This window comes from Pongo abelii, chromosome 4 (assembly GCF_028885655.2).
Source record: "Pongo abelii isolate AG06213 chromosome 4, NHGRI_mPonAbe1-v2.0_pri, whole genome shotgun sequence".
In the NCBI taxonomy this organism is placed as follows: domain Eukaryota; kingdom Metazoa; phylum Chordata; class Mammalia; order Primates; family Hominidae; genus Pongo; species Pongo abelii.
Window position 1 is genome coordinate 33,071,222 of NC_071989.2, and position 21,737 is coordinate 33,092,958.

Sequence of the window (21,737 nt, forward strand, 5' to 3'; positions counted from 1 at the left end):
AAAGTCATCAAAGATTGAGTTGAAGATCAAAAAGTCTGGAAACGATGTCTGAGTATGGAGGCTCGTGCCTATAATCCCAGTACCTTGGGAGGCCAAGGTGGGAGGATTGCCTCAGCCCAGGAATTCAAGATGAGCCTGGACAGCGAGACCCTGTCTCTGCAAAAATTAAAAAATTAGCTGAGCATGGTGGGGCAAGCCTGTGGTTTGCTACTCAGGAGGTCCCAGCTACTCAGGAGGCTGAGGTGGGAAGATTGCTTGAGCCCAGAAGATGAGGCTGCTGTGAGTCAAGATCATACCACCGCACTCCAGTCTGGGTGACAGAGAGCAAGACCCTGTCTAAAAAAAAAAAAAAAAAAATATTGGAGAGAAAGGATTTCTTTGGAGAGAGTGGTTAATGTACCATACTTGCAAGAGAACTATCTAAAAAGCTTGACAAAGGTCCCCTGTCCTAGCCTACTACAGTTTGAAAAATCCCCAGGGCAAAACCACAGTTGGTGATGCCTTTCAGCTGGCTTTAAAAAGGAGGCTAGGATCCAAAATATATAAATAACTCTAACAATTCAACAACCAAAGCACAAAATACCCAGTTTAAAAATAGGCAAAAGGGGATAAACAAAGAAATCCTAGACAAAAAGAACAAAGCTGGAGGCATCACACTACCCGAATTCAAACTATAAGGCTACAGAAGTTAAAATAGCATGGCACTGGCACAAAAACAGGTGCATAGACCAGTGGATAGAGAACCCAGAAATAAAGCCACACATCTACAACCATAGGATCTCCGACAAAGTTGACAATAACAAGCAATGTGGAAGGGACTCCCTATTCAATAAATCGTGCTGGGATAACTGACTAGCCATTTGCAGAAGAATGAAACTGGACTCCTGCCTTTCACCATATACAAAAATTAATGCACGATGGATTGAAGTCTTAAATGTAAGACCTAAAACTTTACAAATTCTAGAAGAAAACCTAGGAAATACTATTCTGGACATTGGCCTTGACAAAGAGTTTATAATGAAGTGCCCAAAAGCAATTGCAACAAAAAAATTGACAAGTGGAACCTAATTAAAATAAAGAATTTCTGCACAGCAAAACACACACACAAACAAACAAACAAACAAAAACTATCAACAAACTAAACAGCCAACCTACAGAATGGGAGAAAATATTTGCAAACTATGCATCCAACAAAGGTCTGATATCCAGAATCTATAAGGAACTTAATTCAACAAGCAAAAAACAAGCAACCTCATTAAAAAGTGGTCAAAGGACATGAACAGACCCTTCTCAAAATATGATATACATGCAGCCAACAAATACATGAAAAAATGCTCAACGTCACTAATCATTAAAGAAATACAAATCAAAACCACAATTAGATACCATCTTACATCACTCAGAATGGCTATTAAAAAGTCAAAAAATGACAGATGTTGCTGAGGTTGCATAGAAAAGGGAATGCTTATACACTGTTGCTGGGAATGTAAATGAGTTCAGTACCCATGGGAAAAGGTTTGGAGAATTCTCAACTTAAAACAAGACTACCATTCAACCTGGCAATCCTATTACTGGGTATATACCCAAAGGAAAGTAAGTCATTCTACCAAAAAGACATGTGTACTCATAAGTTTATCACAGCACTTTCACCATAGCAAAGACAAGGAATCAACCTAGGTGCCAATGAACGGTGGACTAGATAAAGAAAATGTGGTACATATATACAATGGAATACTACGCAGCCATAAAAAAGAATGAAATCACATCCTTTGCAGTAACATGGATGCAGGTGGAGGCCATTATCCTAAGTGAATTAATGCAGGAACAGAAAACCAAACACCGCATGTTCTAACTTATAAGTGGGCGCTAAATATTGAGTACACAAAGACATAAGAAGGGAACAATAACACTGGGGACAGAGTGAGGTCTTGTCTCAAAATTAATTTATTTTTATTTTTTTTTGAGACAAGATCTCACTCTGTCACCCAGGTTGGAGTACAGTGGCACAATCACAGCTCACTGCAGCCTCAACTTCCAGGGCTCAAGTGATCCTCCCAACTCAGCCTCCTGAGTAGCTGGGATTACAGGCATGTGCCACCACACCTGGCTAAATAAAAAAAAAAACCACACTTTTTTTTTTTTTTTTTTTTTTTTTTTAGAGACGGAGTCTCACTAAATTGCCCTGGCTGTTCTCAAATTCTTGGACAAAAGCAATCCTCCTTCTCTGGCCTCCCAAATTGCTGGGATCATAGGCATAAGCTGCCTTGCCCACTGACACTGGGGGCTACTAGAAAAGGGAGGATGGAAGAAGGGCAAAGGTTGAAAAACTACCTATGCTCACTACCTGGGTGATGGGATCATTTGTACACCAAACCTCAGTGACACACAATTTACCCATGTAACAAACCTGGACGTGTACCCCCTGAACAAAAATAGAAGTTGAAAAAAAAAGGGCAAAGGATTTGAATAGACTTTCTCTAAAGAAGTTATACAAGCGACTAATAAGTACATGAACAGCTGCTCAACATCATCCGGTAGTTTAGGAAAATGCAAATCAAAGCCTCAATGAAATACTATTTCATGCTTGCTAGATGGGTAAAATAACAAACAGACAAAATGGGAAGCGCTGGCCAGGATATGGAGAAATTAGAAACCCTCATACATTGCTGATGGGATTGTAAAATGGTGCAGCCACTTTGGAAAACAGTTTGGCAGTTCCTCAAAAATTTAAACATAGAGTCACCATATGACCAGGCAATTGTGCTCCTATGTGTATGCCCAAGAGAAATGAAAACATATGTCCATACAAAAACTTGCACATGAATGCTTATAGAAGCCTTATTCATAATGGCCAACAAATGGAAACAACCCAAATGTCCATCAATAAATAAACATAAATAAACAAAATGTGGTATCTCTAAACAATGGAATATTTTCAGTCATAAAAAGGAATGATATACTGATTCATGCTACAGCGTGGATGAACCTTGAAAACATAATGCTAAGTTAAAGAAGGCAGACACAAAAGACCACATCTTGTACAGTTCCATTTATATGAAATGTCCAGAATAAGAAAATTCATAGAAACAGGAAGTAGATTGGTGGTTTCCAGAGGTTAGAAGAAGGAGGGAATGCAGAATGATTGCTAATGGGTCAGGGGTTTCTTTTTGGAGTGATGAAAGTATTTGAATTAGAGAGAGGGGATGGTTATGCAACCTTGTGAATATGTTAACACCCATGGAATGTGCTTCAGTGGCAAATTTTATGATATGTGCATTATATCTCAATAAAGTTGTCATTGAAAAAAAAAGGTTGCGAGGCTGCCTTAGAAGCAGCTGCACTCCCCAAGCAGTGGATCTAAGGTGCTTATTTTCTGGGACCAGAGGTGAAACCTGATGTATGAATTCTGACCTGGCATCATTTAAAAAGAGATTTTGCCTGGCACTGTGGGGTGTGACTATAGTCCCAGCTACTTGGGAGGCTGAGGAGGGAGGATTGCTTGAGCCCAGGAGTTGGAGGCTGCAGCGAGCTGTGATCACGCCTATGAATAGCCACTGCACTCCAACTTAGGCAACATAGCAAGACCCTGTCTTTAAAAAACAGAAAAAGAGATCTTGCCCAAGAGGACTGCCTGAGGGTATGATGGGACACAACAGAGAGAGTCTGTGTGGAGACGGCCACCCCATGCTAAGGTTGCCAGGGGTGATGAGTGACAAACCAAAGCAGAGGCCATCCCCCAACTCCAAGTGAAGAGGAGCAGTCAGGGAGCTTCCTGGCCGGCCCGTTGGAGTAACCAGGAGAGAAGCATCAGCTCAAATCATTTAACATGTTCAGAGAAACTCCAAGCCTGGAGGGTCAGAAGTCCCAGAAAGTGTGGGCTGTGGAGGAGAGGCTCCCAGAGGAAAAAGAGAAGCAGACAATCACCCTCTCCTTGACTGCATGCTTCTGCCTTGAGCAGGCCACGCTGAGGCAAGTTGACATAAAGTCAAGAGTTCTGATTATTATACTGCATGAGACATATAATTTATAACATTAGTTTTTCTTGTGGCTGAAAGCAATCAGAATATTTTCTTTCTTATCTTTTTTTTTTGAGATGGAGTTTTGTTCTCATTACCCAGGCTGGAGTGCAATGGCGTGATCTCGGCTCACTGCAACCTCCACCTCCCAGGCTCAAATTATTCTCCTGCCCCAGCCTCCCGAGTAGCTGGCATTACAGGTATGAGCCACCATGACCGGCTAATTTTTGTATTTTTAGTAGAGACGGGGTTTCACCATCTTGGCCAGGCTGGTCTTGAACTCCTGGCCTTAAGTAATCTGCCTGCCCCTGCCTCCCAAAGTGCTGGGATTATAGGAGTGAGCCACCATGCCCGGCCGCGATCAGAATATTTTTTACCTCTTAGAATTAATGAAAAACTATGAGGCTTGCCCAGGTTTCATACATACATGGGTAAGAACTAGCGCCACAGAGCATCCGATGCCTATTCCTCAACACAGATGTAATCCGAATAAATCACTACAGAGAGCGGTAAATCCTATGATGAAATAATAGTTCAGATGAGAGATGAAGATGTGAAATCAAGTATATGGGGAAAAGGGGAAAACATAGGTTTAAAAATCGACAAATTTGGCCAGGCATAGTGGCTCATGGGAGCCTGAGGCGGGAGGATTGTTTAAGCTCAGAAGTTTGAGGCCAGCCTGGGCACAGGGCGAAACCCCGTCTCTACAAAAAATACAAAAAATAGCCTGCGGCTCCCGGGGCCAGCTCTCTGGCCGGAGACATGGGCTAGGCAGGCCTCGCCCTGACACGGTCGCCATGCCCAAGAGAGGAAAGTGACTCCAGTTCCGGGCCCACGATGCCTGCTCTGGACAAGTGACCGAGGTGGATTACGCCAACTCGGATCCAGCGGTCGTGAGGTCTGGATGAGTCAAGAAAGCCTTAGCCAATGCTGTTCAGCAGGAAGTAAAATCTCTTTGTGGCTTGGAAGCCTCTCAGGTTCCTGCAGAGGAAGCTCTTTCTGGGGCTGGTGAGCCCTGTGACATCATCGACAGCGGTGATGAGATGGATGCCCAGGAGGAAAGCATCCGTGAGAGAACTGTCTCCAGAAAAAAGAAAAGCGAGAGGCATAAAGAAGAACTGGACGGGGCTGGAGGAGAAGAGTATCCCATGGATATTTGGCTATTGCTGGTCTTCTATATCCGTCCTGAGGACATTGTGAACTTTTCCCTGATTTGTAAGAATGCTTGGACTGTCAATTGCACTGCTGCCTTTTGGACCAGGTTGTACCAAAGGCACTACACGCTGGATGCTTCCCTGGCTTTGCCTGTGTGACCAGAGTCAATGGAGAAGCTGCACTGTCTCCGGGCTTGTATGATCCGATCTCTGTACCATATATGTATGAGCCATTTGCTGCTCGAATCTCCAAGAATCCAAGCACCCCCAGCACATTAAAGAATTCCAAATGCTTACTTTTCTGGTGCAGAAAGATTGTTAGGAACAGACAGGAACCAATGTGGAAATTCAACTTCAAGTTAAAAAAACAGTCCCCTAGGTTAAAGAGCAAGTGTACAGGAAGATTGCAGCCCCCCGTTCAGTACGGAGATGTTCATACCAATCCATACCGGGACTGCTGCCTACTGCGGTCACCACCCTCAATTTCATCTTTATTCCGATTGTCATGGGAATGATATTTACTCTCTTTACTATCAATGTGAGCGCAGACATGCGGCATCATTGAGTGAGACTGGTGTTCCAAGATTCCCCTGTCCATGGTGATTGGAAACTGTGCAGTGAACAGGGTGTGCAAGTCATCCTAGACCCAGTGCACAGCTTTCGGCTCTTTTGACTGATGGCACCCTCAGTACCCATTCTCCCTGAGAGCATAGTTACTGCTTCCCATCCCTTGGGGGTAGCCCCGATTCTAGTCCATTAGTAATCAGATTCCAGTTTGGATGGGGTGGCTGGGTTGTATATCTGGTTAGTAATGCACATGCTCTTCAGGTTCTAGGGCTCCTGTTAGGGGAGGGAGAAATGTTGAATCAAGAGGAAAAACAACTACTATGATTTATAAACATATTTTAATGTAAAAATTTGCATTAAAAAAATAGCCAGTTGTGGTGGCGCGTGCCTGTAGTCCCAGCTACTTGGGAGGCTGAGGTGGGAGGATTGCTTGAGTCTGGGAGGACCAGGCTGCAGTGGGCCGAGATCACCCCAGTGTACTCTGGCCTAGGCAGCAGAGTGAGATCCTGTCTCAAAGAAAGAAAGAAAAAAATGGACAAATTTGAGTAGCAGATTAGATGTGGGAAGTAACAAAGAAGGAGACATCAGAGATGACTTTAAGTGTTTTAATTTGGGAGATCAGGTGACTGATTGTCATAACAGCTGAGGGAAGGAGGGAGGAGCAGATATTGGTGGAGGAAAGGAAGACACAAAGTTTTTTTTTTTTTTTTTTTTTTGAGACGGAGTCTTGCTCTGTTGCCCAGGCTGGAGTGCAGTGGCACGATCTCAGCTCACTGCAAGCTCCGCCTCCCGGGTTCACGTGATTCTCCTGCCTCAGCCTCCTGAGTAGCTGGGACTACAGGCGCCCGCCACCATGCCTGGCTAATTTTTTGTACTTTTAGTAGAGACGGGGTTTCACTGTGTTAGCCAGGATGGTCTCGATCTCCTGACCTTGTGATCCACCTGCCTTGGCCTCCTAAAGTGCTGGGATTACAGGCATGAGCCACTGAGCCTGGCCCCTCAAAGTTTTGTTTTGGACATGCTGAGTTTGAGGTGCATGTGTCACAGAAGGGTCAGAAGCCAGGAAACAGTTGGAAGTGCAGCCTAGCATTCAGGTGGCAATTCGGGTGGAATAGATTTTTAAATTTTCAGGACATTGGCCAGGTGCGGTGGCTCACACCTGTAATCTCAGCACTTTGGGAGGCTGAGGCAAGGAGATCACCTGAGGTCAGGAGTTTGAAACCAGGCTGGCCAGCATGAGGAAACCCCGACTCTCCTAAATATACAAAAATTAGCCGGGCTCAGTGGCGGTCACCTACAATCCCAGCTACTCGGGAGGCTGAGGCAGGAGAATTGCTTCAACCTGGGAGACGGAAGTTGCAGTGAGCCGAGATTGAGCCACTGCACTCCAGCCTGGGCAACAGAACAAGACTCTGTCTCAAGAAAATAAATAAATAAATAAACAAACAAATAAATTTTCAGGACATGGATAGCAAGGGAAGCACAAAGCTAGATAAAATCACATAGGGAACAAGAGCATAGGGTGAGAAAAGGGCTTGAGATTGAATCAACATTTAATGGTTAGTGGAAGGTGCCAAGGCAACTATAAAGGAGAAGGTAGAAAGATCTAGAGAAAAAGAGAACATGTAATCACACAATCAGTACAAGAAATGAGTGAGGATGTCTGAGCCACACAGCCACTCCTTTCAGTAGGGCAAACAAAATAAATATTGGTGATGGCGGATCCAATAGTAATAAGGTGCTGTTTTTCATAACATGTTAGCTAACACTCTTGACCAACTGATAAGGAATGTTGCCTGAGCAAATGGGGAACTTGCAGCTTACCTTTGCCTGGTGATTCCTTGAAATGTGTGACTTGAACTTGCAAGGTAATTGGATCGGGTTGGGCTTTGGACCATGGTTCAGAATGAAGTGAACTGTTGACTTCTGGATCATTTATAAGATCCCAAATACCTTAACATGGTGTAGAAGGCTCTTCCTGCTGTGGCCCCTGACTCTGTTCTCATCTTACGTCTCACTGTTTCCCTTGCTCATCCTACCCTTCAAGCAATCCAATTACTTGAATATGCCAAGTGCTCCCTCACGCCTGCGTGGCTTTCACTATGCTGTTTCTTCAGCTTGGAATACCAGTCTCTGGTCTAAAACCCTTTGCCAACTTCCCCTAGTCTTGGAGTCACTTCAAATCTAATTGTGCGCAACACTATCTTTACCTACTCATGAAGGGAAACAACCTCACAATAGAGCTTCACACTACTTAAACTCCTCGTCAGAGAAAGAGTTAAAATCTTAGCAAAACCCCAGCTTTTTAAAATTTTGCTGGACACTGTGTCCCATTTGATATGCATGCTATCAGCCCATTTGACCGAAGCCAGACTTTTTTTTTGAGACGGAGTCTGGCTCTGTCACCCAGGCTGGAGTGCAATGGCGTGATCTCAGCTTACTGCAACCTCTACCTCCTAGGTTCAAGTGATTCTCGTGCCTCAGTCTCCTGAGTAGTTGGGATTACAGATGTGTGCCACCACTCCCAGCTGATTTTTTTGTATTTTTAGTAGAGACAGGGTTTTGCCACGTTGCCCTGGCTGGTCTTGAACTCCTGACCTCAGGTGATCCACCCACCTTGGCCTCCCAAAGTGCTGGGATTACAAGCGTGAGCCACCATGCTGACCCGAAGCCAGACTTTTGAATTTACTCACTTATAATCATGTTTCTCCCTCTTTGTGAAATAACTTGAAATCCTTCTTCACACCGGGTGTGGTGACTCACGCCTGTAATCCCAGCACTTTGGGAGGCTGAGGCGGGCGGATCACGAGGTCAGGAGATCGAGACCATCCTGGCTAACATGGTGAAACCCCGTCTCTACTAAAAATACAAAAAATTAGCCGGGTGTGCTGGCAGGCACCTGTAGTCCCAGCTACTCAGGAGGCTGAGGCAGGAGAATCACGGGAACCTGGGAGGTGGAGCTTGCAGTGAGCTGAGATCGCGCCACTGCACTCCAGCCTGGGCGACAGAGCCAGACTCTGTCAAAAAAAAAAAAAAAAAAAAAAAAAAACAGAAATCCTTCTCCCCTACCTCAGTTTCATGAAAATCTTCCCCTTCTTCACCTGTACATCACAAAATCCCTCCTCCCCTGAGTGTCACAAGACAGTTCTCAGCCAGGATTTTTTTTTTTTAGTCAGCCAGGAATGAAAAAGAAAAAAAAAAAGAAGTAAAAGAATGCTTGTCACATGACCTCTGTTGTTTCTTCCTTAAAATTCATAACCTCAGTCTAATCATGAGAAAACATCAGAAAAATCCAAATTAAGAAATAGTCTACAAAATACCTGGCACTCTTCAAGAACAAGGAAAGACTGTGAAACTGTCACAGATTAGAGGGGACTAGAGATATGACAAATGATGCAATGTGGTATCCTGAAACACAGAAAATAATATAGTGGAAAAACTGGAGAAATCAGAAGAATCTGAGTTTAGTAGAATAGCTAATAGTATTGTACCAGGATCAATCTTTTATTTTTGAGAAATGTACTGTACCATGGTACGTAAGATGTTAACATTAAGAAAGCTATCTGACGTATTAAAATAACTAAGGTGTGGCCAGGCATGGTGGCTCACGCCTGTAATCCTAGCATTTTGGGAGGCCAAGGTGGGCAAATTGCTTGAGCCTAGGAGTTCAAGACCAGCTTGGGTAAAATGGTGAAATCCCAACTCTACAAAAAATACAAAAAATTAGCCAAGCTTGGTGGTGTGTGTCTGTAGTCCCAGGTACCCAGGAGGCTGAGGTGGGAGGACCACCTGAGTCCAGGAGGTCAAGGATGCAGTGAGCCATGTTTGAGCCACTGTACTCCAGCCTGGGTGACAGAGTGAGACCCTGTCTCAAAAATAAAATAATATAATATAATAAAATAATTAAGACGTGAAGGCCACCCGGCTTTTAGGTGGTGATCAGCCCCCTTCTTCTTTCCTTAGTTCTTGGTAATGACAAGTCCTGACATTAAAAGTCTAACTTCCACACTACCTCTTTGACTATATCTCAGGCCATCTTGCCTTTGATGGATCCCACCCTCATCATCTGGCCTTCTAATTCCCAGGACAATCTGAAGCTGGCCCCACTGCAAGGTCCTTGTGCTTGCTGTTTCCCTCTTCTTGGAACCTTTCCCCGCTCCCTCTTTGTAGAGCTGGCTTCTGTCTTTCAAGTCTCAGCTTCATGTTACCTTCTCAGAGAGGCCTGCTGTGACTACCTACCCCAATAATCTCTGTCACAGCACTTTATGTATTTTTCTTCATTTCACTAAGCATAGTCTACAATTTATTGATATGTTTGCAATCTTTCTCCCTTCAGAATGTTTGCTGTATGAGGGCAGAGACCAGGTCTATCTTGCTCTCTGTAATATCTACTGCCTCTGTGTTTTCCCAGTTTTTTTTTTTTGAGACAGGGTGACAAACTGAGATCCTTTGCAGTAGTGCGAACATGGCTCACTGCAGCCTCGACCTCTGGGGCTCAAGTGATCATCCCCGCCTCAGTCCTCCAAGTAGCTGGGACTACAGATGGGTGCCAACATCAAGTAGCTGGGACTACAGATGGGCGCCACCATGCTAGGCTATTTTTTGTGTATATGTGTGTATACAGATATAGAATATATATTCTATATATTCTATATATAGATATAAATATGTATTTTATATATATATATATTTTTTTTTTTGTAGAGATGAAGTTTTGCCATTGTTGCCCAGGCTTCCCTTAACATTTATATGTTGAACTCTTAACCCCTAGAGTGATGATGTTAGGAGATGTGGGTCTTTGGGAATTGATTAGGTCTTGAGAGTAGTACATTCATAAATAGAATTAGTGCCTTTATAAAAGACGCTCCAGAGAGCTCCAGAAAACTCCTTTGCCCCTTTTGCCTTGTGAGGCCATCTGTGAACCAGTAAGTAGGCTCTCAGCAGATACCAAATGTGCCAGTGTTGTAATCTTGAACTTCCCAACCACCAGAACTGTTAGAAATAAATTTCTGTTGTTTATAAACCACCCAGTCTATGGTATTCTGTTCTAGCAGCCTAAACAGACTAAGATGCCTATAACAGTTGTTCAATAGGCCTGGAGTGGTGGCTTATGCCTGTAATCCCAACACTTTGGGAGGCTGAGGCAGGTGGATCATTTGAGGTCAGGAGTCTGTGACCAGCCTGGCCAACATGGTGAAACCCCATCTCTACTAAAAATACAAAAATTAGCTGGGCATGGTGGTGGGCACCTGTAATCCCAGCTACTCGGGAGGCTGAGGAAGGAGAATTGCTTGAACCGGGACCTGGGAGGCGGAGTTTGCATTAAGCTGAGATCGCACCACTGCACTCCAGCCTGGGCGACAGGACGAGACTCAATCTCAGAAAAAAAAAAAAGTTTTTCAATAATTATTTGTTAAATGAATGCCAAAGGATAATTTTCTTTTCTTTCTTTCTTTCTTTTTTTTTTTTTAGGCTGAGTCTCCCTCTAAGAGTAAAAAACATGCTGCCATCAAATATATAGTAAGCACGTGTCAAATATTAATCTAACTCATTTAATGAAGGGACCAGAAAGATAATAAATCTAGTTGAAGGAGAATTCAAGGAACAGAGGTTTATACAGCAGAAAAGACATACTGAAATAAGTTAGCTAGGTTAAAGGGAAATCTAGTTTATGTCCTATAGGTGAATAAACTGTAAACTTTAGGATTGTCTTTTCTACAGAATAGGAGTCATTTGCATCTCTAACAGACAAAAAGCTATAAGTTAACAGGTAACTTCATAGAATCTGGACCCTAATAATAATAATTAACAAGTCAAACAAAGGTACATTCTCCAGATGAATAACACTTGGGTGGACCTGTTGGGACAATGCTCCAGCATGACAGTGAAAGGACATACAATTATCTTTTTGCCTTAATTCTAAGATTAGGACATTTTTAAAAACAAAAGACTAAAAAATATAGAATGAATGTACAAGTGCTGCAACTGAAGTTTGGAAAGGGGAGGTCAGTCAGTTGGGGGGCAAGGCATGGGGCATCTGCTTCATCAGGTCTTCCCCCAAAGCCATCATCACTGGATCCGGCATTCATGCTTTGAGAGCCAGCCAATGTTTCATCTTCTCTGTGAAGTCTGTCTAGATTTTCCTCTCACTCCCTATCAGGCAAACTGAGGTAGACAAACCTTGTTATCAAGATGGTGATTGCAGCCTGGCACAGTCGCTCAAGCCTGTAATCCCAGCACTTTGGGAGGCTGAGGCAGGAGGATCGCTTGAGCCCAGGAGTTCGAGACCACCTTGGGCAACATAGTGAGATGCTGTCTCTGCAAAAAATACAAAAAGTCTGGGCCGGGCACAATGGCTTATGCCTGTAATCCCAGCACTTTGGGAGGCTGAGGTCAGGAGTTCAAGACCAGCCTGGCCAACATGGTGAACCCCCCACCCCCACCCCTCCATCTCTACTAAAAATGCAAACATTAGCCAGGCTTGGTGGCGCACACCTGTAGTCCCAGCTGCTAGGGAGGCTGAAGCACAAGAATCACTTGAACCCAGGAGGTGGAGGTTGCAGTGAGCCGAGATTGCACTACTGCACTCCAGCCTGGGCAATAGAGCGAGACTCTGGCTCAAAACAAAAACAACAACAACAACAAAAATTCACCATGCATGATGGCATGCGCCTGTGGTCCCAGCTACTTGGGAGGCTGAGGTGGGAGGATGGCTTGAGTCCGGGAGGTTGAGGCTGCAGTGAGCCGAGATCGCACCACTGGACTCCAGCCTAGGTGACCGAGTGAGACCCTGTCTCAAAAATAAAAAAGATGATGATTGCTATCAAGGCCCTAGATTTTTTTTTCCTATGACTTGCATATCCCTGGTTTGAGCCAAGACATTCTATTACCGTTGTTACTCTTACTTCCCAGACCATATTTTTGTTTGAGGATTATACATAAGAGCCCATGTGAGGATTCCCACAAATAATTGAGATGGGATGTGAAGGAGAATTTGAAAGTGAGAGCCCTGTTTTTTTCTTTTCTTTCTTTTTTTTTGAGATGGAGTCTCGCTCTGTTGCCCAGGCTGGAGTGCAGTGGCGCGATCTCAGCTCACTGTAACCTCTGCCTCCTGGGTTCAAGCGATTCTTCTGCCTCAGCCTCCTGAGTATCTGGGACTACAGGCACACACCACCACGCCCGGCTAATTTTTGTATTTTTAGTAGAGACGGGGTTTCACCATATTGGCCAGGCTGGTCTCGAACTCCTGACCTCGTGATCTGCCCGCCTCAGGCTCCCAAAGTGCTGGGATTACAGGCAAAAACCACCACGCCCAGCAAGAGCCCAGTTTTTACAAACAACAGATGACTGCTAGGGGGCAGGACAATGCAAATATGAAATGAGACCAGCTAACGAGACCAGCTGCATGTTGGTTAGACAAGTATCAGAGCTGCTTTGTCCCTTGGTCCCATGAGATGCTACTCTATAAAACATGTCCAAAAGCCAGCCTCACATGTATGTCTTTTTCTAGTTTATTTATTTATTTTTGAGACAAGGTGTCACTCTGTTGTCCAGCCATTGCATTCCGACTCACGGCAGCCTCGACCTCCTGGGCTCAAGTGATGTAGTTGGGACTACAGGCACACGCTACCACACCTGGCTAATTTTTGTATTTTTAGTAGAGACGAGTCTCACTATGTTGCCAAGGCTGGTCTTGAACTGCTGAACCCAAGTGACCCTCCCGCCTTTGCATCCCAAAGTGTCTAGTTTCAGAACTTACTTTATTCAGAGGTGTAGCTATCTTTGGGACCAAAACTGTGAGCACTGAACCAGCGACTGGCTTGAGAAGAAAGCATTTCCAAGGCAAATAATAATCCAAGCTGAAAACAGTCCTCTTAGTGCACCAGAAGGGACCTTTTGGCAAGTGGCATCTTGCCAGAAAATTAACTCAAAACAAATCCCTAACAGCTCAGAGATGGTGGAGGGGAATTTCAGAAACAGTCAGCAGGGCAGGGCCTTGCAACTGCTTACGGGAATTGCCTCACTCACACTTTGATGTTGATTCTCTGCAGAGCTTCCGCTGCTTCAAAACGGCGTGCAGGAATCAGAGACATTACATCAGGAAGATACTGCAGAGATATTCTACTCCATCTCATTCATTGTACAGGTGAGGAATCCAAGGGTCAGAGATTTTAAGGAATTTGTCCAAAGCCACAGAGTGGAGAACTGTGAGTAGAACTCAGATCGCTTGTTGCCTAATTCAGGTGTTTTCAACCCCTTATAAATAAGCCGGGGAGGTGTGGCACCCACACGATTTGCTTTCTGGCTGATGTATCTCTATTCCTAACGCAGAGCTCAGGCATCAATAGGTAAACATGAGGAAGAGATAGATGTGGCTCTATCTATCTAGTGTATGGGAGCAGCATGTGACATTGTGATGAGATGTGTCAGCACAGGCACAATTTAAAGCAGTGCCATGGCAACCGGCATTCACTCTGGCTCCAGATGGCACCGTGAACTACAGGGTGTAGTTGAAAATGGCTTCTCACCTAGGGAGTGGAATGTTCCAGCCTCTGTTTCCTGCAGTGAGTGACTCTAAAATCTACCAAGCAATGTAGCAAGAAGACTGGTTCAGGTTATTTACCAAGGGTTGGGGGTTTTCAGCGTAACTCACAGGAGAAATAAACTTGGCAGCCTTGGGAATCCCCAAGAATTACTGTGACTATCTGCAAAGCAGTATGGTTTTGCTTCCTCTTAGAGCAATGCATTGTTTCAGTGTCTTCCCGGAGAACTAATACTTCAAAGAGGTGCCCTGGGCACAAGGGGAAGGTAATGGAGAAGGGCACCACCATTTGTTTCTTTCTTATATATTGCAGAATCTGCTGCTACCCTCCCCACAAATTCTTTTTTTTTTTTTTTTTTTTTGAGACAGGGTCTCATTCTGTCACCCAGGCTGGAGTACAGTGGCATGATCACGACTCACTTCAGCCTCGACATCCTGGTTTCAAGTGATGCTCCCATCTCAGCCTCTCGAGTAGCTGGGACTACAGGTGTGTGCCACCACACCCAGCTAGTTTTTGTATTTTTAGTAGGGATATTGCCCAGGCTTTTGGCCAGGCTGGTCTTGAACTCCTGGGCTCAAGCAATCCACTCGCCTCAGCCTCCCAAAGTGCTGGGATTACAGGCTTGAACCACCACGCTCGGCCCCCACAAATTCTTAAACCATGGCCGTAGACCAGAGGAGATCTGGAATGAGATAAGTTTCATCAGTAGCATTGAGTATTAGGGTCATTTGTCGTGAGATGCTAAAGCCTCCTTGATTTTAACTTAAATGCTCATATCATCGTTCCTGAAACAGAACTGAAACAGAGACCACTTATGGTCTCCAGTATGTACATGCTCTTTTATTTTTATTTTTGTGTTTCTAATTGTGCACATTCGACTAAAGACTTCCAGCTTCCCTGACAAGTAGGTGTAGCCAGATGACCAAGTTCTGACCATTGCACTATGAATGGAAGTGGTGCAGCTTTCTGGAGTGTGCCCTGTCTGTGGGCCTCCCACTCTTTTCTTGGCTGGCTTGCAGTTGTATTGGTGGCAAGTTGTCTTGGACCATGAGGATGAGGACAACCCCTAAGGAATGGCAGAGCAATAAGACATACTCTTATATAAAAATATTGCTACTTATTTTATCACTACTAAAAAAAAGAAAGTGAGAGGTATCCAATATGCTAAATAAAGAAGACTACTTCTGAGCAAAACTCTCAAAGCAGACCTGCACTACCAGTCCTCCTTTAAAAAAAAAAGGTGGGGGTGCTGGGCGTGGTGGCTCACACCTGTAATCCCAGCACTTTGGGAGGCCGAGGCGGGAAGATCACCTGAGGTCAGGAGTTCAAGACCAGCCTGGCCAACATGGTGAAACCCCATCTCTACAAAAATTAGCCAGGCATGATGGTGGGTGCCTGTAGTTCCAGCTACTTGGGAGGCTGAGGCGGGAGAATCGCTTGAACCCGAGAGGTGAAGGTTGTAGTGAGCCGAGATCGCACCTTTGCACTCCAGCCTGGGTGACAAGAATGAGACTCCATCTCAAAAAAAAAAAAAAAAAAAAAATTCTTCCTATGTTAGCAGCTGAACCAATATCCTAACTAATAATAGCTCCACTAAAACTGCCGCCAGTCATGTTAAAAGTATGATTTAGGATGCTTGGGACTACAAGTAACAAACAACAAGCCTTGCTAAAAGTAGCTTACAAAATTCGGAGTTTAGAAAATGATGCCATTTTACAAGAAATCAAGAGGAATCGTGTTCCCTGGGTTGGTTCAGTTTTAGGTGGTTGTATTAATTTCCTACTGCTACTATGATAAATTACCACAAACTTGGCTTAAAACAACACAACTTTATTCTTTCATAGTTCTGGAGGCCGGAGTCTAAAATCAGGTTCACTGGACTAAAGTCAGTTGGCAGGGCTGTTTTTTTTTTTCTGGGAGCTCTAGGGAAGTTCTGTTTTCTTGCATTTTTTAGTTTCTGGAGGCTGTCTGCTTTCCTTGGCTCGTGACTCCTTCCTCAAATCACTCTAACCTCTGGCTTCCATCATCTCCTCCCCTACTTCTGTTGTCAAATCTCCCTTTGCTTCCCTCTCATGAGGACGCTTGTGATTACGTTTAGGGTCTACCCAGATAATTCAGGATAATCTCACCTCAAGATCCTTAACTTTATCAAATCTATAAGGTAAAATTGATAGGTTCCAGGGCTTAGCCTATGGATATCAGCCTACCAAAGTTGAGAAAAGGTTTTCATTTTCCTGTTCTGCCGTTCTAGTGTTTTGGTGCCATCTCCCTTCATGGTTTTAAAATCACTTTGGACCCAGGTGGGCAGATCACCTGATGTCAGAGGTTCGAGACCAGCCTGGCCAACGTGGTGAAACCCTGCCTCTACTAAAAATGCAAAAATCAGCTGGGCACTGTGGTGGCTGCCTGTAATCCCAGCTACTCGGGAGGCTGAGGCAGGAGAATTACTTGAACCTGGGAGGTGGAGGTTGCAGTGAGCCGAGATCACGCCACTGCACTCCAGCCTGGGTGACAGAGTGAGACACCATCTCTGAAAAAAAAAAAAATCACTTTGGAGCTCCCAAGCATTACATCCTCACCAGGCCATGTCCAGGCCAGGAAGGGAGGGGTGTTCGCATCCTGCATCTTTTAGTTATTAATGGAGATGTGCTTTGCCAAAAGTTCCCAGCAGAAGCCACATCAGGTCCCGTTAGTCAAGAGTGAGTCAACTGCCTGTGCTCTGGCTGCACACTGAACTGAGAATTTGTGTGTCTGGCAGTTTTAACCTCTGCATCACAATGTCAGTGCTCCCATCAAGAGGTTGAATGACTGCTAGGGAGGCAACAACTCACTTTTATTTATTTATTTATTTTGTAGAGACGGGAGTCTCGCCATGTTGCCCAGGTTGGTCTTGAACTCCTGAGCTCAAGCAATCTGCCCACCTTGGCCTCCCAAAGTGCTGGGATTACAGGCATGAGCCACTGCACCAAGCCTAACAACTCACTTTTGAAAGTCCTGCAGGAGATTCCACAGGCACGAGTGACTCCAAAGAGCCCTTGTTTACTAGCAGCCACAAAAAGCATGTGTGAGGCCAGGCATGGTGGCTCACGCCTGTAATCCCAGCACTTTGGAAGGCTGAGGTGGGCGGCTCACCTGAGATCAGGAGTTCGAGACCAGCCTGAGCAACATGGAGAAACCCTGTCTCTACTGAAAATAAAATATTAGCTGGGCGTGGTGGTATGCACCTGTAATCTCAGCTACTTGGGAGCTGAGGCAGGAGAATCACTTGAACCCGGGAGGCAGAGGTTGCAGTGAGCCGAGATTGCGCCATTGCACTTCAGCCTGGTCAACAAGAGTGAAACTCTGTCTCAAAAAAAAAAAAAAAAAAAGAAAAAAGACAAAAAGCGTGTGTGATGAGAAGATCTGGGGGCTAGGGTGGTGGTGTGGTAATGGGGTGATTTAAAAAAACCTTTTGACTGGAGATCTAGAATTCGAACTAAGCCAGGAACACATCCTCATCTATAGTGCTTCCAGGGCATCTGCGTGACAGTTTGAATTGTATTCCCCTCAAAATGAATACGTTGAAGTCCTAATCCCTAGTACCTCAGAATGTGATCTTTGCAGAGGTAATCGGATCACCAGGGTGAGCCTTTGTCCCATATGCCTGGTGTCCTTATAAAAAGGGGAATTTGGAGACAGACAGGTACACAGGGAGACTGTCATCTGAACATGAAGATGGCCATCTATAAGCCAAGGAGAGAGCCCTGGACAGATCCTTCCCTCATAGCCCTTAGATGGAACTAACACTCCCGATATTTTGATTTTGGACTTCTAACCTCCAGAAGTATGAAACAAGAAGTTCTGGGCTGGGTTCAGCCTGGCCAACATAGTGAAACCTCCCTCTACTAAAAATACAAAAAATTATCCACGCATGGTGGCAGGTGCCTGTAATCCCAGCTACTCGGGAGGCTGAGGCAGGAGAATCTCTTGAACCCAGGCAGCGGAGGTTGCAGTGAGCTGAGACCATGTCATTGCACTCCAGCTTGGGCAATAATAGTGAAACTCCATCTCAAAAAAAAAAAAAGTTCCTTTTGTTTAGGCCAGGGGCCCTCAACCCCAGGGCCATAGAAGAGTACCATAGGCCAGTTAGGAACTGGGCTGCACTGCAGGAGGTGAGCAGTGGGCAAACGAACACTACTGCCTGAGCTCCACCTCCTGTCAGATCAGAGCTGGCATTAAAGTCTCATAAAAGCACAAACCCTATTGTGAGCTGCGCATGTGAGGGATCTAGGTTGTGGGCTCCTTATGAGAATCTAATGCCTGATGATCTGTCACTGTCTCCCATCATCCCCAGATGGGACTGTCTAGTTGCAGGAAAACAAGCTCAGGGCTCCCACGGATTCTACATTATGGTGAGTTGTATAATTATTTCTTTAAATATTACAATGTTATAATAATAGAAATAAAGTGCACAATAAATGTAATGTGCTTGAATCATCCTGAAACTGTCCCCACCTTCCCTGCTGCCCCCGATCCAGGTCCATGGAAAAATTGTCTCCCATGAAACTGGTCCCCCTGGTGCCAAAAATGTTGGGGACCACTGGTTTAGGCCACCCGATTTGCAGTACTTTGTTACAGTGGCCCTAGCAAACTTAAAAACCCCGAGTTTCTCACTTCTCTTGCACCCTCCAAGGTTGTACCAGCCCCATGCTCCTACCCAGTATGCACCTGGCTCTCCCTTGTGTTTCCTGGTCTCCAGGTGGACTCTTTGCAGTGTTTTGAAAGCTCTTTTGATAGTATCTCTTTCTTGTCAGGAAGCCTCCTGGATTCCACGGAGAAAATGTGCTCTCCACTGTTGTGTCTGCGCAGAAAACCCCCACAATTATTAAATCCATTCCCACATTATATGGGGTTTTATAAGTCATTCGTAAACATACAATATTTTTATTCTGCTGCCATATGTTTTGTATAAATAGTCATGTTTATTTACAAAAGAGTATTCTATTTAGCTGTCAACCCATGGATGGCAGAAAAGATGTTTCATATTTGTGTGTGTGTGTGTGTGTGTGTGTGTGTTTAAAGCACCAAACATGATATCCATTGATTTTTGTTATGACACACATGTTCTTTCAGGATAGTGTGTGATAATCAAGTTGTCCTTTTATTTATTCAACTGACATTTGAATCACTTTTTCTGTGCCTAACTATTCCACCATGGGCTTTCGTTACAAATCTGAATTTAAAAAGGTCCCTGGTGTCAAGGAGAGCCTGGCTGATTGTGAGAGAGGCAGACAATACAAGTGAAGAAATAGTGTAGCTGTGATGGAGACATGAGATAGTGGGATGACTCACAGTGATGCTTTATGAAACCCAAGGGCCGCAAAGCTTCAGGAAGTAGGGAAGCAGAAAATGAACTACCAGGATCCAGACTTGCTGTTCATCCCTCATTTTCCCATTTCACACTTTCTTTTTTTTCTTTTTTTGAGACAGAATCTCACTCTGTCACCCAGGCTGGAGTGTAGTGGTGTGATCTTGGCTCACTGCAACCTCTGCCTCCTGGGTTAAAGTGATTCTCCTGCCTCAGCCTCTTGAGTAGCTGCAACTATAGGCACACGCGGCCACACCCAGCTAATTTTTGTATTTTTAGTAGAGATGAGGTTTCACCATGTTGGCCAGGCTTGTCTCGAACTCCTGACCTCAAGTGATCCTCCCGCCTCCGCCTGCCAAAATGCTGGGATTACAGGTGTGAGCTACCACGCCTGGCCCCATTTCACACCTTCTTCCCTCTGTGGCTTCTCTCTATTTCTAGGGAGAAACATGACAGAAGTCAGCTGCTCTAGAATCAACAGACTCCTCTCCAGTTGGCATCCCACCATAGAGCAGTGGCGTCATACATTCATACATATGCTGCAGCCCAAGGGGGAGGATCATCAACGCAGGAGGCACCCACAGGTGCCTCTCAGAGGTGGTGAAAGAGGAAGTGGGGGCAGGCAGAGGTAATGCTTATAATTTGAGTCACTTCTGTTAACTGTACCCACTTTTAGACAGCTTAATCCACTTTGACTCTGGAAAAGTGTGAACAGAAACCTTGCTGGGTTTGGAGGAGAGACAGCCTCCCACTGCTCTTCCCAGGGGAGTCCTGGAACAGGCTGCCGCGGAGGCTCAGGGCAGGTCTGGAGATGTGGCGCTGGTTCAAGGCCAGACCCTGCTGTGTTTTGGATGGACTAGGAAAAGTTCCTGTACAGAAATAACAGAGACTGGAGATTATGTGTGGGAATTATTCTGCTCTTATCCTGAGTATGTCTGTACTTCAGTCCTGGTGCTCACTTCAAGAAAGAGGAGGATGGGGTTGCCGTTGCTCTAGCAGACTATTGTTACTCCCGGAAGCTCACTTAAAGGTTCCATTTCCATAACCAATTACAGAGCAAATGCTTTTTCATAGGAATTGGTCTTTGCGGGGTTGACATTTCAGGTCGCAAAGACCCGGAAGCTTTAGGAAAGCTGAACTTTGCCGTTGAGAAATTTAGAAGGGTAGAAATTACAACACTATCTTAGCTGCAATTAGCTGGCATTTCTGCCAAGCACTAATACGTATTTCATCCTAACTTCTAGTGAAGAATGACATTGATAAGAATATTTGGGGAGTAGCTGTGAAAGTTCATCTGGTTTTAATAGGGAAACATTGTGCTTTTCTCTGCTGATTGGAGAGCAGGTCAGGCATGTGACTGGCCTCACCGAGGAAGAACTCACATGGTTCATTCTCTCTCCAGGAACGGTAGGGAAAGCAACGTGTTTTGAAACATTGGGTTTTCCCTGGCCCGGGAGAAAGTGGATCAAAAGAATCGCTGTTTTCTCCGCTGTTGTTTGGGTTCTCTAGTTTGAAAGGGTCATGGTGGTGTTTCCTGATGGGCCATTAAAGGCAATGTTGAGGAGAATAGAGAAAATACACGAAGAAAGAATAAGGAAAATTGGACATTTGGTAGAAAAGCCCAGGATTCTATGGAGAAAAGTTGGAGGTAGTGCCGAGAGAGTCTGCTGCACCAGAGGTGCCCCACCAGAGGACTCTTTAGAAGAATGTTCTTGAGCTAAAATCCTGCCAACCTTCCCATGTAGCTGGTGCAATTTTCACTCCATATTCTGCTGTCTTTATTTTCTACCACAACTGAATTTAGTTCCTAATCCACTGGGACTCACACTTAATAGCCTATCTACTGGCATTTGTTTGCATTGTACAAGTACAACCAAAGGCTTTAGGCTTTTGCGAGCCACAGTGAGGAAGAAGTCTATCTGTCTGTCTCTCTGTTCTTTAGACTTCAGTCTTCTCACACCCTTTCCAAATGGCAATGGGCACAAAATGGCCTATCTGCTGGAAATCGGCAATGAGCAAAAGAGACACATACATGGAAACAATGAGTTAAGAATATAAAATATTATTCTGCACACACGTAAGTGGGAACTTCATGTCCTCTGTTCAGAAG

At 44.7% G+C, this 21,737-nt stretch overlaps 1 long non-coding RNA gene and 1 pseudogene across 1 annotated transcript; both read left to right on the forward strand.

The window, feature by feature from the left end:
• The first annotated feature begins 4,884 nt into the window (after positions 1-4,884).
• Positions 4,885-6,095, forward strand: LOC100450691 (putative transmembrane protein 183BP; annotated as a pseudogene).
• A 7,667-nt stretch (positions 6,096-13,762) lies between these two features.
• On the forward strand, positions 13,763-20,297 carry LOC129059370 (uncharacterized). The gene is made up of 3 exons (XR_008525205.2): positions 13,763-13,883; positions 18,614-18,671; positions 20,069-20,297. It is a non-coding gene; the product is annotated as an uncharacterized LOC129059370 (long non-coding RNA).
• Positions 20,298-21,737: the final 1,440 nt, after the last annotated feature.